General features: G+C 39.8%; 1 protein-coding gene across 1 annotated transcript in view; it reads right to left on the bottom strand.

Annotated features, from left to right (window-relative positions):
* The window catches only part of VIPAS39 (VPS33B interacting protein, apical-basolateral polarity regulator, spe-39 homolog), a 1,635,849-nt gene that overhangs the window by 180,363 nt on the left and 1,438,030 nt on the right, over positions 1-17,456 (bottom strand). The gene's annotated exons all lie outside the window — the stretch shown is intronic.

The following is a 17,456-nucleotide window of genomic DNA, read 5'->3' as shown; positions in this document are numbered from 1 at the left end:
TGGAGACATGGTTTTTAAAGGTACTAAGAGTACCCCAGCAATGCAAGATTATAATGTCTTTCAAACCTTTAGACCACCTGCTGCACAGGAGGAGACTCAGTATATAATAAAAACAACTTCTCACCTAGACTAGTTGAAAGTGTATTATCCACTGGAACTCATACATGTGCAACTCACCATAAACAGAGTCTCATACCATATCCTTGCAAACTATAGGTCCCCCTCCATGTCCCAGGAAGCCCATACTTCCTATCTCAATGTACTACAATATTTCACCAATCAACCCAATATGATCTTCATGGGGACTCTCAAATACCTCTCTAAAGACTGGGAATCTTACATCACTTCTAATGTAGAAGCTCAGCAATTCCTAAACTTCATTAATATCCACATCCTGGTCTATTCTCCTACAGGGATACAAACATACTTGTCCCGGTACTCACAAATATGGGGGGGGGGCAATGATCCTCATGCATCAGATCTGACCATAAGGCAGTATTGTTTGAAATAAGAACTAAATTCTGGGATCCAGTGAAACCAAAAACCTTAAGGAAGTATTCCAAAGCTAACCTCTTTCTACCAAGCGAAACCTTGACTGAATTCCAAGCACCCTCAAACCCAGTAAACACCACAGCATATTCTGAGCTATTTACAAAATCCCTGTATACCCATATTGATAGTTGTATAGAACAAGCTGTGCTCAGTCATAATAAGAATAAAACAAACACAAAAGACAAGCCACCCTGGTGGAATCATAACAACAATTGGTTATACAACAAAAGAAAAAAAATCTCGGCTAAACATAGAAGTAGCAAAGCCCAACATACTAAACACCTATGACAAATCTAAACAGGCAGCTAAGAGGGTTTATTAATACTTCAAAGGTTATGTTTGAAGAAAAAATAGCTTCTCAGGCAAAGGACAACCACAAAGCTTTCTACAGCTATGTCTGTAACCTCAAGGGAAATACACAGCAATGCACAGAACTTATTGCAATTGGCATAACCCACACTGAACCAAAGGTTATTGCCAACCATTTGGTTAACAGATTTAGCTCAAACTTCTCCCACACAAATACCACATACCATAATCCCGCAATCGTTACTGGGGAATAGAACTTCAATGCACTTTCCAAGGCCGAAAACACTGCATCGAGGGGGACCCAATAACATCCGGGATGCTTACTGTAACATCGATGATCTACTTCAATCACTTTTATACTGCAGCCTACAGTCAGGTTTTGTGCACAAGGAATGGAAGATGGCTACAATCAATCCCTTGCACAAAGGAGGTACCACCACCAATCCGGGAAATTACAGGCCCATAGATCTGACCAGCTTCATATGTAAGGCCATGGAAAGAATCATCATGAACATGATAAATGGGGACATAGGTGATCTGCAAAACCTGGACCAGTCCAGTAATTGAGTGTGGATACATTTTTCCAGAATTTTGACAAGGGGGAAAGGATGGCTATGGGTCTGTAATTGGATACAGAACGTCATTATTCTTTCAGGAAAATTTGGGTGGGCTTAGAAAGTTCTCTCGGGTCATTAGTCAAGTAACAATCTATGAATCTAAGAAACATAATCAGAGATCCTGTAGCGGTATTAGAGACAGTTTAGAAATGTTATGAAAACTTATATAAAGCAGAGAACTGGGAAAATCAAGAAAAAGCACAAATGGAAATATTTATGAAATACTTAAATACGCCAAGGTTAGAGGTGGATGAGGCTTAACTAATAGCTAAGATAGAAGGAGATGAGATAAAAATGGTGATGTATAACCAATCTGCAAAAAAAGTTTCCAGGAACAGATGGTATTCCAGTGGAAGTTTGAAGCTAGGAGACAGGAAAGTGATACTGATCTTGAAGGTTTTGTTTAACAGTATTTTAAGGGGGGGGGGGGGCACCAGCATGCTGGAAAAAAAATCTGTGGTGGCCGTAATACCTAAAGACGGTAAAGCCCTATCTGGAGCCACCTTCTTACTGCTCTATTTCAATTTCAAACCAAGATTATAAAGTGTTCATGTCTACGGAGATTAAAAGAATGAAAAAGGTGATGGCAAAACTGATAGGTATGGACCAATGTGGGATTGTGTAGGGGAGGCAAACATTAAAAGAACAATGATGATCCAGACGGAAGCAGAATGTAAAACAATACCATTGTTGTTGGTGTCTCTTGATGCAGAGAAAGCATTCAACAGAGTAAGCTGGAATTTTATGAGTAGGGTAATGGAAGCATTTGCATTTCCTGATACAATAATAAGGTTATTAAGAAGGATATATGAGAGATTGGAAGCAAAAATTAAAGTGTGAAGGTTCCTCTCTGAGTTGTGTCTGAAAACAGGAACCAGGCAGGGGTGTCCTCTTTCCCCTTTGTTACTTGCTTTATATTTAGAAACATTGGCAAAGAAAATAAGGGACTCAGAAATTCATGGATATAATTGGTATGGTATTTGCAGATCAAACAGGAAATACAACCAACCAAACAGTCCAAAGAGCAACACTTGAGACTGGAAACCAGGAAAGTAGCACCAAAAAAAGTCTTTATTCACCACAAGTAAGTGCTTTTGTCTGGTGAGTGTCACCAGACTTCTTCAGGCCTGAAGAAGTCTGGTGATGCTCACCAGACAAATGCGCTTACTGGTGGTGAATAAAGACTTTTTGTGGTGCTACTTTCCTGGTTTCCAGTCTCGAGTGTTGCTCTTTGGACTGTACGGTATTTCCAGATCCTATTATTTTGCACCTGATGGAACTAGAAAGGGACAAAGGGTTGTGGTACATTCTGAGCCATTTCCAGGTTTGTTCGGGATACAGAATTAATGAAAATAAAACAAAGGCTATAGTTGTAAACTATGTACCCACACATGAATTGGTTCAGCAATACCCATATTTATGGAGACATGATAAAATTAATTACTTAGGAGTATTGATTAAAAAGGATTCTGTTATGGCAGCTAAGGATATGTAAGAATAGACTAAACAAAAGATAACACAAAAACTGACAAACTGGAAGTTCTTGCCAATGGATATGAATAGCAAGATACAAGCAGTACAAAATGTTTTTAGTCCGTTTAATTTTATACACAGTTCAGACATATTTTTATTGACTAGAGGAGAAGTTGTGGATAGTAATTAATAAAGAGTTGACGGATTTTATCTGGGAGGGGAAGAGGGCAAAAGTCAAGAGGGACACATTGATCCTCCCAAAAGAACAAGGAGGTTTAAGATTACCCGACTTGAAGGGATATTTTAGAGCTACGTAGTTAAGGCTCCTATATATAACACAAGCAGAAAGTTACAATTCAAAGTGGAAAAGGATGATGATGAAGCGGGGGGGGGGGGGTTCAAGAAATAAAGAAAAAATGGGATTTTGTCATAGAACCTTAAGGAGAATTATAAAAAAACAATCATAAAGAATATTAAATTCATAAAGTAGCAGAAAGTATACTAAGAACTAAGCCAACATGGTAATGGAAAAAAAATGAGACTTTGCCAGTAAGGATGATTGCAATTAAAGGTACAGAGAACATGCAACAGAATTTACTGGAAGAAGTTGGCAAAGGAACCAAGGTACTGGGAACAAATAATTAGAGAGTGAAAACTAACAGAATGAGAAGAGGCCAAGAAGACATTTGGATTGCAGGCTAGTAATTCCCCTTCCCAATCAGGGATTGATATCAGAGTATAGAAAAGGAGAAAGGAAAAGGGTAATCCTAAAAGAAAGACCTGTGCAGGTTGAGTTTTTACTGAATCTAGAACGGAAGCTGCTGTTAAAAAGAGATAATTAATACAGCATATAAAATATTGCACAATACATGAGACAATCAAAAGAGGTTAGAAAAGATTGGGAAGAGAGATTAAATATGCAATTCATAAAGAAACAATAGGAGGGCATATGTATGGCTCTCATACATGAAACAAAATCCAGAAAGTTTAGAATTTTTGCCTGCAGGAAGGCAGGAAAAGAATAATGTATGTAATGCTGCTTTGACTTTATATTTTACAATATATGTGATGTATAATGTTTGTAAATGTGAACTTGTTAATATGGTTTGATTATTTTTATATAAATGTAAGTTTGCCTATGTCACAAGTGATAATTTAATAAAGGTGTTTAAAAAACAGAAACTCCTTTACAAGACAGATCAATAATCTGAATTAAACCTTGAGCCAGACCCTGTAAACTATTCTTGTCTAAGGAAATTTGAGTAGGAGTAGATGCATGTTGAGTTTTATGTTTGTTTTTGGCAAGAAAAATGGGGCCAACAGTGTTATTAATGGCAACAGCTTCTGCAGGGATGGGCAAAACATTCTGGCAAAACAGGGAAGCCATTCCTGTTCCTTCTCCCAAGAATGACAAAAATGGCTCTCCTTTGTCCACTGAGGTGACCCCAACAGCCACTGAGGACGTGGCTAACTCTGGTCCACAGTGGCTGTAGGTGCTACATCAGGATCTGGGGTAAAAGATGAGTGGTCTGAGGTATAACTAATGGCTACAGCAGAGTCACCCATCTGTGGCTGAGGCCAATTGCTAGCGTGCTCTGATGGCAAAGGCTGTTTGCTTAACTTTATCATTAAGTAGCTGTAAGTAGGACCGACTGCGGCACCAACAGATTGTTCCAAGGTCACACTGAAAATGGTGTCTCTTTCCTAGGGAAACCAAGCAGCAATCACTAGCTAAAAGAAAAAGTCTTTAAAAGTCATTTTTTTAAAACAAACACAGTAAAAAGCAGTTGAAAACACTTTGCCAACCCCACAAAGTAAAATAAACACAATATCTCCACAGAAAAATGTGTTTTCCAATTAACTTAAACAATTCTTAAACTGACAGAAAAAAAAGAGCACTCCCATTTAAAAGAACAGTACAGTCTTGTGACAGTCCATTAAAACACAAGGTGCTAGATTTAAAATAGCTTTTCCTGAAGAGGAAAGTATCAATTGTTGTTGTGTCTTTCGGCTTTTCCCGGTTAGGGGTCGCCACAGCGGAACTCCAGTCCGCTAATGATTGGCAGTAGATTTTTACGTGCCGAGTTGCCGGCCCTGACACACAACCTTCAACAAAGGTACGCCCATTCACATATGTCTCCACACAGAAGACGCTCTAGCTGAGAATCGAACAGGATAACGTCTTACTGTGAGGTGACAACGCAACCACAGCACCACCACAAAGTATCAGTAACAAACAATATTATTAAATGGAAGTTCCCAGCAAAGGAACAGCACAAGCCAACCTTCAATCCTCAAAAGCTTCAAAGGAGCATGCTCTTTGGTAGCAGTAAAGCTTTAAAGGGCTTGGCACCCAAACTTGTCTTTTAGTCAGCTCAGCTCGAGCTGCCTGACAGTTTGGGTGCATGGAAGGTGCCCTAAAGCTTTGGAAGCTGACTGTTATATCCTTGGCAGGATATAACCACATATAGCTAAGGCTGCTGCAGCAGTGATCAATATGATGAATATCGGCTTCACTGATAGCACACCCCTAAGAGTAGACCCAGTAGTCAGGGATTTGGGGAAATATGTAGACAGTAACCTGACTTTCGACCATGTCTAAGGTAGTAAAGAAATCATTCTATATTCCTCAACTTATAAGCAAGGGCATGGCAGCAAGGTCTAAGGAAGTAACTGTTCCACTATATTCAGCACTCATCATACTTCAGTATGTACTTGATCGGGCACATGGGACAACTGAACATCCACAGAAGTTCCTTACAGGAAAAAAAACATAGCACATTCAGAACATGCCCTATGCAGTTGTCTCAAAGTCCTATCCCTATACTCCTACTCCTACAGTCTGTTGAGGAATGATCTACAGTGTATAGGAAAAGTGCACACACCCCTGTTAAAATGCCAGGTTTTTATGATATAAAAAAAATGAGAACACAATAAATCATTTCAAAACTTTTCCCACCTTTAATGTGACCTATAACCTGTACAATTCAATTGAAAAACAAACAAATTTGTTAAGGGAAAAAATATAAAAAATAAAAAGCCTACTATACGTTGGTTGCATAAGTGTGCACACCCTTAAACTAATACTTTGTTGTGTGTGCACACCCTTAAACTACTACTTTGTTGAAGCACCTTTTGATTTAATTACAGCATTCAGTCTTCTTGGCTACACACCTGCCATCAATTAAAGAGACTCTGATTAACCCCAAATAAAGTTCAGCTGTCCTAGAAGGATTTTCCTGACATTTACTCAGTTGCCTGCTATACCAAAAGCCATGGTTCGCAGGGAGCTTACAAAGCATCAAAGGGATCTCATTGTTGAAAGGTATCAGTCAGGAGAAGGGTACAAAAACATTTCTACAACACTGGATATACCATGGAACACAGTGAAGACAGTCATCAAAAAGTGGAGAAAATATGCGACAACAGTGACATTGCAAAAAACTGGACATCCCTCCAAAATTGAAGCAAAGACAAGATGAAAGCTGGTCAGGGAGGCTGCCAAGAGACCTACAGCAACACTGAAGGAGCTGCAGGAATTTCTGGCAAGTACTGGTTGTGTACTACGTGTACAACAATCTCCTGTACTCTCCATATGCCTGGACTATGAGGTAGGGTTGCAAGACAGAAGCCTTTTCTTCCAAAAAGAAAAACATCCAAGCCCGGCTAAAATTTGCAAAACAATACAGCAAGTCTCCCAAAAGCATGTGGGGGAAATGTGTTATGGCCTGATGAGACCAAGGTTGAATTTTTTTGGTCACAATTCCAAAAGATACGTTTGGAGCAAAAACAACACTTCGCATCACCAAAAGAACACCATCCCCACAGTGAAGCATGGTGGTGGCAGTATCATGCTTTGGGGTTGGCTTTCTTTAGCTGGAACTGGAGCTTTAGTCAAGGTGGAGGGAATTATGAATAGTTCCAAATACCAGTCACCTTTGGCCCAAAACCTTCAGGCGTCTGCTAGAAGGATGAAGAGGAATTTCACCTTTCAACATGATAATGACCCCAACCATACATCCAAATCAACATAAGAATGGCTTCACCAGAAGAAAATTAATGTTTTGGAATAGCCCAGCCAGAGCCCAGACCTAAATTCAATAGAAAATCTGTGATGTGACCTGAAGATGGGTGTGCACAAGAAATGCCCTTGCAATCTGACAGATATGGAGCACTTTTGCAAGGAAGAGTGGGCAAATATTGCCAATTCAAGATGTGCCATGCTGACAAGACTCCTACCCAATAAGACTGAATACTGTAATTAAATCAAAAGGTGCTTCAACAAAGTATTATTTTAAGGATGTGCACACACCACAAAGTATTAGTTTAAGGGTGTGCACATAGTATTATACATTTTTTATATTTTCCCCTAACAGATTTGTTTTTCAATTGAATTGTACAGGTTATAGGTCACATTTAAGGTGGGAAAATTTTAGAAATGATTTATTGTGGTCTCACCCGCAGTAGTGGTGCTGTGGAAGTGTTGTCGCCTCACAGCAAGACGTTGTCGCTTTCGATTCTCAGTAAGAGCGTCTTCTGTGTGGAGGTATGCGTGAATGGGCGTGCCTTCGTTGAAGGTTGTGCATCAGGACTGGTAACTCGGCATGTAAAAATCCACTATCAAACATTAGCGGACCGGAGTTCCGCTGTGGCGACCCCTAACCAGGATAAGCCAAAAGACACAACAACAACATTTAGTGTGGTCTCATTTTTTTATATCACAAAAACCTGCCATTTTAACAGGGTGTGCACACTTTTTATATCCGCTGTATATCTGGCATACAAAGCATTTCTGGACCTCATTCTGATAGATCTCTTACATATCTACACAACAAACAGCATCACAACTACCAGATCCAGGAACTTAAACCTTGCCTAAAAAATGTAAATAAGACTTGTTGGAGGAGCAGTTGTCTCAGAGAATACCCCTTCTCTAAAACCAGCTTTCCATACATAAGACGCAGAGTTCTTCCCTTACCCTATTCAGGAGTAACCAGGACAAGTGGATGGGAAATTGGAAATTCATCCCTGGTCTGTCATCTATGTCACTAGTGGACAGAGGCAGCCTGTAAATATCTGACCACTCATGCTGTAGCTTACACATACCCCTTAAAATAAAGTCTAGGGCACCCAAACTTGTTGGATATATTTGGGATTCATGGCTAGGCAAAAAAAGGTACTTGTGGCCATTAGCCTAGTATATATGCACACAGTTATGAACGAAAAACTAAACTAGTGTTGTGCTATTAACGTTGATGGAGATCACATCCTGGTGCAAGGAGTCCTAAAAGACCACAACTGTGAGAAGGGCTGTCCTTGTCTTCAGACAGCTGATGTACAAACTGACCTTTGAAAGTAACCATACACTGCTCATGACAATGCCCACCATCATAAAACTGAAGTTCTCATAACAGCTATTATAGGAGTGGAAACATAGAATGGTCTACCCAGAATTAGGTATGAAGAATGAAGCCACCATTTGAGATGTGATCTTCAAGCTCTGAGCATTTTTTGGAAGGGTCACAGATCCATATTGGTTCAAAGGTAAGTACTAGGCTAGCTGCCCTTGTGGATCATTTTAAGCCTTTTGGTGCTCAAATTAATCTAATCATTTTTTTATAGCTTGGCCTTACCCATCCTATGGTTGATAATTATATATTACTCCTAATGGGATCATACCATAGAAGGCACCCATGCATGGAATTAATGCATTTAGGATCTGCCTCTGCTCATTAGTAGTACAGGGTGGCAGTCTTGGGGTTACATTTTCTGTTTCCCATCAACAGACCTAAGCTGCACTTGAAAATGGACATGGATGAACTTTGTTTTATATGGATGGGGAGTCTGTTCCATAGCAGCGATATCCTCTGTGAGATATACCTGTCCCTCCAATCCATTCTATTGATGTTGTAGAAGAGGTTTACATACCTAGACCTAGTAATTCTGATACTGCACATCAGCAAGTCAAGTGGCAAGTCCATCAGTATTGGGTTGGATGACACCTTGTATGCCAGAGACAGGTCACCTCTTGGCAGTCTACAGGATACCAAGTATAGTGACAGGGCTTTGAGCTGTTTCATGTAGGACATATTGTTCAGGCCTTGCATCCTTTTAGTAAGGTATCTCTATGGGCATTCCAATTGTTTCAGGTGTCTGGATAGATATATGCTAAAGGGGACATTATATTCAATAATTGGCTTAATGAGAGCTGAGTAAAGGGGTACAATGACATCCCTGGATCTAGAAGCAATCTCTTTGTTTGCAAGAGGTCCCTATTATTTCATTGAACAGCCATATTGTCGAATGGCATTTTATTGGAAATGCCATTTGTCAAACCGTTCTGACTGAGATTGCTTAACAGTAGGGATCAGAAAATGTGCCCTTTCCTCACTGCAGTGTGATCTCGGAGTTGGTACATATAATTAGTGGAGGGCGTGGGGGGGGGTTCGATGAACAGCATTTCCGCTGAAATGCTGTTCAACAATGTGGGCGTTCAATATAATGATATAGACTCGTTTGTAAGCTGTGCAATATAGAAGGGTATATATTAAATCAGTGAACGCTTAAAATAGCTAACTCTGATTTATCGACCCTTTAAAAGCGAAAGCTTGAAATCCCGAAGACATGGAACAGCGATTTTTTTCCCATGGAAAAAAATCGCTGTGCTGTTTTTGGGACTTTGCTGTTTCCTCCACTGTGGTGCGATCTCGGAGGTGGTATATTTAAGTAGGGGCTGTATGGGAGGGCACAGACCCCCACATTGGGGGGTCTGGGGGGGCAAAGCCCCCCCCCACTTTATTTAGTGTTTTGAACTTTTTTTGTTTTGTTTTGTGAAACAGTGATTTTTTTCCCTGGGAAAAAAACAGTTTTGTGTCTTCTGGATTTTAAGCTTTCGCTTTTAAAGGGTAGATAAATCAGCGTTCGCTATTTTAAGCATTCGGTGATTTAATATAGACCCATATAGAAGGACTTTCTTACAACAATGGATACATGTTGATCAGAAGTGAGGGTTTCTGTTCATATAAGCTCCCAAATCCCAAACTACTGGGTCAGCTATTAGGGGCATTGATGACTTCCCAAAGGATACAATAGTATTTTTTTTTTTTTTTTGTATTCCATGATTTTGGCACCAGTTATTTATTTGGGATGAACCTTCCTCCAGGATGGCTAAGTCATCTTAGGATTTAGTGACTGTTCATAGCTTGCAGTCATATGCATACTTAGCCAGATCCTTTTTTATATATGCTTTTACTTCAGAAAAGCAGATACTAAACAGGAAAGGTCCCAGCACAGAACCATGGGGACTCCACTGGTGACTGATCTCTCTGTGGAGGTAACTTCCCCTATTTTGATTTTTTGCGTCATATCTGTGAGCCAGGTGGCAATCCAGCAGGTAATGCAGGGGTGTATTCCCAGTTTATTTAGCTTTTCTACTTTGTCTGAGTGGGGAATTATGTCAAAAGCTTTGGCCAAGCTGAGGTATGAGGTGTGTACCATTTTGCCGTCACCCATTGCTTTGGTGTCCTTTTCAAAAAAAATCCACCATGTTGAGTAAGCATGACCTGCCCTTGATGAATCCAAACTGAGACACGTCCAGTGTTGGAGGTTCCCTGTGTCCTGACTGATTAAATTCATGATAAGTCTTTCAATGGCTTTGTATATGAGGCTGGTCTGTAATTATCTGGGTCTGCAGAAGGCCCTCCCTTATACAGGGGAATGACTGTACCTGTTCTGTACTTGCATGGTACAAAATCTGCATGGAGGCCGAAATTGAACACTGTTGTTAGAGGTGTGGCTAAATCATGCTTCATGCTGTTTAAGATTCATCCAGGGTTATTTTCAGGATACATGGATGCAGCATTTTTAGCTTTTGATAGGACTTTTAGGACTTAGTCTTGTGTGAGAGCTGGAGGCAATCTGGTTTCTGGTATATGCTGAGGGACAAATGGAAGGGAGAGAGGGTAATGTTAGAGCTAAATTTATCGGCCAGTAGGACTGCTATGTCTTCAGCCTCAGTATAGGTAACATCAATCAGCTCAGCACATTGCTGCTTTGTGCTTTTGAGATTACGAACATAACTAAAAAATGGCTTGTGACTGATCGTCTTTTGCTTGGGCAGCTATTTTAGCCTCATATGTTGAGACCACTGAACCTTCGGGGTCCACTAAAGAATTTGCATAAAATACCTGGAAAAAGGAACTGTGGAACTGTCACTGCCATAAATTCCAAGGCCATTAGACATATGAAGATAAAGTGAGATTGAAGAATTTGAATGATCAGGTTCTGTACAGACAAGCCCTGCATGATAATGTCCAGGTGACAGCCTATCAAAGTCACCATATATCATGGTTCCAAATGGGATTTTGCAATATTCACTGTGATTCCCTAGACAGTAGAAGATTAGTAAGTAGTTCCCAAGCAGAAATCCAACTTTTCTGTGAAGGAATGATTTGGAGATAGTCATTCAGATAAGTAATCACCTTTATCCCTTGTGGCCTCTGATTCACTGCAACCATAAACACACATCTGGTGAACACTCTGGGTTCTGAGGTGAGACTGAATGGTAGAGTCCACAACTGGTGGCTTCCTACCCAAAAGCACAGACATTTCCAGTACTCACTGGCAATCAAGATGAGGAGATAGATGTTTTAGAGGTCTAAATAAATATATCCTCTGATACAGAGGGAAGTGTGGACTACCATGTAAAGGCTTTTTTTTCTTTTTTTAATAAATTCATTTAAGTCTTTTACGCCTACTATGGGCCTGAGGTCCTTTGCCTTTTGGGTAAAAAAAATAAATAAATAAAAATTTAAAAAAAATGTAAGTAATAACCTAATCCCTTCTGGCCTGGTGGGATCTCTTAAACTTCAGTTTAAGTCCTATTTTCTTGCTGCATTCTTTTGATGGGATGGGACATCTGGCAGAAGGACACAGTGGGGCACTGAAGGGGTGTGGAAGGGTGCTGCTCAGCCTCTAGATACACCTTGAGCCACATGACCTGTACAAAGGCAAGCCAGACCTGCAAGCAGAGGGACAGACAAGACAACTCCAACTACTTCCAGAGTAGGGGAGTTAAGCAAGGCCTCAGGAGTTCTGTTACTGTACACCACAGGGAGAACTGTAGCTTCCCTACTGTACTAAATTATCCCTGCCTACAGGCTGGTGACCATTATGAAAGTTACCATGGTACCTTTTGTTATTTTGTTGCTGTTGGACACAACTAAAACAGACTTGAGGAGGTGGACTCTACTGTTCTCAAAATGGTGCCCTGCAAGAGTCTGAAATTTCACACCATTTGAAAAGCATTTCCTTCCCTTAACTTTTTATGTTCTTTAGATGTATCTTAATTTCTGATCTAAAATGAGCAAGCCAGTCAAACAGGACACTAATAAAGGTCTGCCTGGTGTCCTTTTTGAAGTTTGTAAGCAAAGCCATGCAAGACAACATCAGGCAAATCTGTTAGCAAGTCTCACAGTGAACTGGGCTATACATGAAATAGTTGTCATCTGTGAAAGCAGTCTATGTTTTATTTCATTTATTATTTATTTACATTTTGTTAACAAGGTTGGTCCTGCTGAGCTAAAACCTATGCTCAGAGTTAAACAATGAGATAAAACAATGACAAGTACATTACAAAATGAATTAACACATTCAAACATAAGCTCAATTCAAAATGGAAAGTGACATATATTTAACGGATTAATAGCAGGTATGTATATGCTAAACTTCAAGCAGAAAAACTATAGGTAACTGTACAAATACATTTGTTTAAAGTAGATTTGAAATGTACGCACTGTACAAATGCACACACACACACATGCATGGCATAAGAGCAAGCAGCAGTTTGAAACTGAGAGTAGGGGGAAAAATGAAAAAAGCATTTGTACAAAAACTAAAGAGCTAGAAGAGAATGAAAAAGTAAGAATAGGCTTATACCAACTTTAACTATAAGTTTGTTATGAAAATTGACAGGGGAAAGAATAAAGAGAAAGTTGTGAATAGAAGTAACTGGCAGGGACAGACTCAGTGTATTACAGGTTCTACAACTTGATGTTAGCTATTAGAAGAGCCAATTAATGTGAAGCGGGGTAATCTGTCAGACTGCTATTGAGGACGGAGATATAAATAGTCCATAATTCTGCAGATATTGCATTCCATACGACAAGAAACTGTTGTGCCCATTAGCTGTTCAAACACAAAGTCTCAAAAAACTGAAGCATCTTATCTGCTAACTTCCACTAAAATCTCACTATACAGGAAAGGTAATTTAAGAACCCATTAAATGTATGACAGACAGTTCTGCAAGTGCTGATTCACTGATTTAATATTGCTAAAAAACATTTTCAGCAATCATAGATATTGCTCTTTTCCCCCACTGTTGTGCGACTGTGGAGTTAATGAATCTAAGATGGGGGGGGGGTTCTCTCCTTCATGAAGGGCTCAAGGGGGCTTGCCTGAATCTTTTTGCAAACTTTGACTAAACTCTTGAAAAAAAAAGTCACTCATAAAACGACAAGACTGTCTAAGGTTAACAAACTGGCACGACACCACTGAGCATGTATATTCAAAATCACATAATGAGCACTTAAAACGCTGGAAAGACGGTCTGTAGGACATCTTGTACAACCAACTTCTATATCCTTAAAGGCACAGATCACAGTAGCTTGGGAGGTGGCATGTTCACTGATTTTGAGAGAACATTTGATCTGTTGATCACTGACTGCTAACACATAAATGATCTTTCACAGGTTCTTCCCAATACACCTTGCCTTGGTTCTATACCTCTCTAAAATACCTAGTCTCGTTCTGTTTGGAAATTGTCTTTTTTCTAAAACTATTACTGAGGCCCCATATTAGGTCCTGCAGTCTATTCACTATTTATCAACAGCCTCCTCTAAGAAATCTTACAAATGTTTATGCTGATTGTCATGTTTAATATGTGTAAGGGAAGACCATCTAAACCTGATCAATCACCCTTCACCCAAATCTACAACCGATTAGCCAGGGCCACGCGACAGATGGATAAATACCACTGTCGTGAACCAAGTGACTCAGGGTCAGCTGCTGGGACTGGAAACTGCAGAAGCTTGGTGGGGATGGCCGGGACTAAGAGACCAAAGATGGCTCATCCATCTGAGAGGGATAGATAACAACTCTGGCTTACTGCATTTGCTACCACCACGTGAAGGCCAAAGGCTGACAACCGCAGCAGATAGACCAGGCCAAACTTGCCTACCAAGCAAGTGAGGTGATATATATAAAGGCAGCAGAATGACTGTGTACAAAATCCTATGTCAGAGCCATAATTAGGGTGTGGCAAAGGCAGCAAATGCCCTGGGAACAAGCTGTCGGGGGTGCAATCATGCAGGTGCCATTGGTGTAGAAGTGCAATACAGTCATTTGTTGCTCAAGAATTCTTGAAAAGGCAAAAAAAATAATGGAAAGGGGAACAAATGCCCAAAACCATTGATAAATTTAAATATTATTCTAATTCACTTAAAAGATTGCCAGAATAACAGGGTTGGCATCAATATTCGTTTTCTAAACAATAACAAGTATGAAACTGATGATTAGCATTACTGACTGTAATCCTCAATAATTTAACAGAAAATTAAAATTCTGTCAGAGACACATCCAAAATATGAGGCAAAATTAGAGATGGTCTACAGAGAAAGAGACAGTTGGGAGGTCTGTGACTGAAGTGCTTAGTTTGTGCTTGTTGCATTTGTAGCAAGCAACTTGCCACAGTGTTGAAGCAGAAGAGCTGTTCTGTCCTTGCTCTTGAAGCTGTCAGGTGGCATGATTTGTAGATGCCAGTGGTGTGGGAGTACACTGCTGTGCCAGCTTTGTTTATGAAATATTGGTATCAGCTGAAGAAGTGACACCCCAACCCCATGTGCAAACATGGGAAAAAGGGGTTGTGGGTGGATGGATGGATGGATGGCTCTGAAGTAATGGCTATAGTGGTAGTTTAAAATTTACAGCAGAACAGATTTTTTTTTTTTTTTGGTCCTCAACTTAAAGTTAAAGGGGGTACCAGATGATCCAGATAGGTTTCTGTCCTGTATGGCCACTTTACAACTGGCACTGAGTGAATGAAGCATCCAGCTGCCAGCAGGGGGACCTTCTGAAGGTGAGTAGGGGAAAATTGTTCACACTTTATGGCTGCCTAGATTATGGTCAATAGTTAAACTGGCTGTTGTGTAAACACTTAAGACTGTTATGAGGAACAGATGGGTAACCAGAGAAATGGGCTTGACAGTCAGCAGATAGAAAGTTGGAATATCACCCAAAAAGAGAAAACTGAAACTGGTTCATTAAAAAATAAATGTGCACTTAAATTCTCAAAAACTAAGTCAGTTTTTGGTTCTAGCTGAAGGCTTGCATCAACAATTCCACTTGTTCTAGTTTTTAACCCTGGACTGAGACTGCAATCAGTCAAATTTGATCAGTGTCCTGGTAAACAAATTAAAATAATCACTCCAAGAACAGCATGGCAACCCTATTCAGCCAGTAAGTAGACAGAAATATGTAAGCATGTTCCTTTACCCCTGCACTCTCTTTTCACTATCAGAGTGACTAAGTTATCTCCAAAATTCTTAGTTTTCTTAAAGCAGCCCATCATCTAAGTGTCTTAATCTGGAAGCACATAAATCTTCTTCTTCTTTTGGCTTTTCCCAGGTAGGGGTTGCCACAGCGGATCTCCTGTCCGCTAATGATCGGGAGTGGAGTTTTACAGTGTCGAGTTGCCAGCCTGGCGCCCAACCTTCCACAGAAGGCACACACACTCACACACACACACCTAGGGCCAATTTAGTGTGTCCAATCCACCTACAGCATGTCTTTGGGATGTGGGAGGAAACTGACCTGTGCATAAGACTAAAGTGACTAAACATTTTAACGGTTTGGACCTTACTCTTGATATCCATATAACAGAGCTTCCATTTTCTCAGTTTTTGTACTAGCTTTTGTTTTGTCTCTTCCCACATATCCTTAGCTGCCACACCGGTATCATTTTTAATCCGTACTCCTAAATACTTCATTTTTATCATCTTCCCATAAATATGGATGTCGCTGAACCAATTTATACATGGATACATAATTTACTGCTATTGCTTTTGTTTTAGCTTCATTAATTTTGTATCCTGAAAAGGTTTGAAACTGTCTCAATATATTCCACAGCACTGTAATGTCCATTTCTGGTTTTGGGACTCTACTGTTCAAAATATCCTAATTCCTAAACAGGAATCCTGACCTTCAGTATATGCATTTGTCAATGCCCCAAATGCTCATTTACTGCACAGAGTACTACAAAAACAGATTTATAAATCTATCAGACACAAGATCCTTCCCTTTGTCTATTTTTTTAAATCCACTAATTTTCTACTTAACACAGAAAAGTCCACCAATATTCTTTTGCTATATTTGTTCATAAATTCCTATACTTAATTCTCAGCTCTATGATCTACAGGGACAATGCCCTATGTTCTAAATTACCAGAATTGATTTGTTGGCTCAAGTACTGGAAAAATCAAGCAAGAGATTGTGAAAGTGAGTAGTTTATGCCAGCTTGCCCATTTTGGGAGAGGGATATAATGGACCTGGTTGGCTGACTTCCTTCCTTTTCAAGTAAAGGCTGTTAACAGTAGGGTCCATGACATTTACAATCACAAACCTGTGCTGGTAGCTCTCATGAAACGTGTGTAGGCGCAAACACACACCAAGCCAAGGCCACAACACACCCTTGCAGTGACGGAGGATGTCCATGTCAGCTACCAAGGACAGGATTAGGTCCATAAAAAAACACCTTTCCCAGTTGCCTGTGTGATGGTCACTCCATGGACTTCTCTTACACTGGAGATAGGGGAATGAATGGGCAGTGGCTGCGGCTCAATGGTCAACAGGTGCAGGAATGAGGAAGCGACTAGAAAACATATTAGACAAATAGATATAAAACTCCTACAGTTAGATTTTTGCCCTTCCTTTGCTAACAACCAAAATGTCTTCTTATAATGGCACACACCATTGTAAAAAACCCTGGTTCATTATCCCTTCAAAGAACACTACATGCTATTTCTGCCTCAAAAAGACTAATCTGTAAGCTTGCACTAAATGTACGGAATTTTCTCCCCCAGGATCAGTAAAAGTCCTTTCATAACCCAGATTATTAAAAATAAAACTCTTGTACATGATTTGAATGCACCCTTAAAAATATCACTTCCTTCCAGTATTTACTATTCTTTATTACCACATAAAAAATTATTTGCAAGCATCAACGTTCCTTCTTACTGTAAGCTCTCAAATTATAAATACGTATTTTTACACATGCATTAATCTGCATATATTAAATTTTGCACACATACATTCATTTAATTACTAATTACACCTTTAAAATTTTGCTGAAACTTTGTATTCCCTCTGGTCCAGGCCATGGCTGAAAAGGATCCACTGGCCAGTCCACTTACTTGGTCAACAAATGATAAATAAATAAAGTCATTGTACATA

Source organism: Protopterus annectens, chromosome 6.part0 (genome assembly GCF_019279795.1).
Source record: "Protopterus annectens isolate FY-2018-M chromosome 6.part0, PAN1.0, whole genome shotgun sequence".
In the NCBI taxonomy this organism is placed as follows: Eukaryota; Metazoa; Chordata; order Ceratodontiformes; family Protopteridae; genus Protopterus; species Protopterus annectens.
Note: the sequence above shows the minus strand (reverse complement) of the source record. Positions and strands in the feature narration are given on the sequence as shown.